The following is a 954-nucleotide window of genomic DNA, read 5'->3' on the forward strand; positions in this document are numbered from 1 at the left end:
GGGACTGGCCAGGGAAGCGGTCAAGGGACTGGTCAGGGAAGCGGTCAAGGTCAGGCAAGTGGCCAGGGAAGCGGTTTTGGCCAGGGAAGTGGTCAAGGGACAGGTCAGGGAAGCGGTGAAGGAACTGGCCAGGGAAGCGGTTTTGGTCAGGGAAGTGGTCATGGTCAGGGAAACGGCCAGGGCAGGGGTTTTGGTCAGGGGACTGGTCAGGGAAGTGGCCAGGGAAGAGGGGGGAAGCGGTGAAGGAACTGGCCAGGGAAGCGGTTTTGGTCAGGGAAGTGGTCATGGTCAGGGAAACGGCCAGGGCAGGGGTTTTGGTCAAGGGACTGGTCAGGGAAGTGGCCAGGGAAGCGGTTTTGGTCAGGGAAGCGGTGAAGGCACTGGTCAGGGAAGTGGTCAAGGTCAGGGAAGCGGTCAAGGGACTGGTCAGGGAAGTGGTCAAGGTCAGGGAAGCGGCCAGGGAAGCGGTTTTGGCCAGGGAAGCGGTCAAGGGACAGGTCAGGGAAGCGGTGAAGGAACTGGCCAGGGAAGCGGTTTTGGTCAGGGAAGTGGTCAAGGTCAGGGAAACGGCCAGGGCAGGGGTTTTGGTCAGGGAAGCGGTCAAGGGACTGGTCAGGGAAGTGGCCAGGGAAGCGGTTTTGGTCAGGGAAGCGGTGAAGGCACTGGTCAGGGAAGTGGTCAAGGTCAGGGAAACGGCCAGGGCAGGGGTTTTGGTCAGGGAAGCGGTCAAGGGACTGGTCAGGGAAGTGGCCAGGGAAGCGGTTTTGGTCAGGGAAGCGGTGAAGGCACTGGTCAGGGAAGTGGTCAAGGTCAGGGAAACGGCCAGGGCAGGGGTTTTGGTCAGGGAAGCGGTCAAGGGACTGGTCAGGGAAGTGGCCAGGGAAGCGGTTTTGGTCAGGGAAGTGGTCAAGGTCAGGGAAACGGCCAGGGCAGGGGTTTTGGTCAGGGAATCGG

The 954-nt window shown here is 61.2% G+C and overlaps 1 protein-coding gene across 1 annotated transcript in view; it reads right to left on the minus strand.

The window, feature by feature from the left end:
• The window catches only part of LOC107660414 (neurofilament heavy polypeptide-like), a 4,045-nt gene that overhangs the window by 1,869 nt on the left and 1,222 nt on the right, over positions 1–954 (minus strand). The gene's annotated exons all lie outside the window — the stretch shown is intronic.

The sequence above is a fragment of the Sinocyclocheilus anshuiensis genome, unplaced genomic scaffold, assembly GCF_001515605.1.
Source record: "Sinocyclocheilus anshuiensis isolate Anshui unplaced genomic scaffold, SAMN03320099.WGS_v1.1 scaffold1635, whole genome shotgun sequence".
NCBI classification, from domain to species: domain Eukaryota; kingdom Metazoa; phylum Chordata; class Actinopteri; order Cypriniformes; family Cyprinidae; genus Sinocyclocheilus; species Sinocyclocheilus anshuiensis.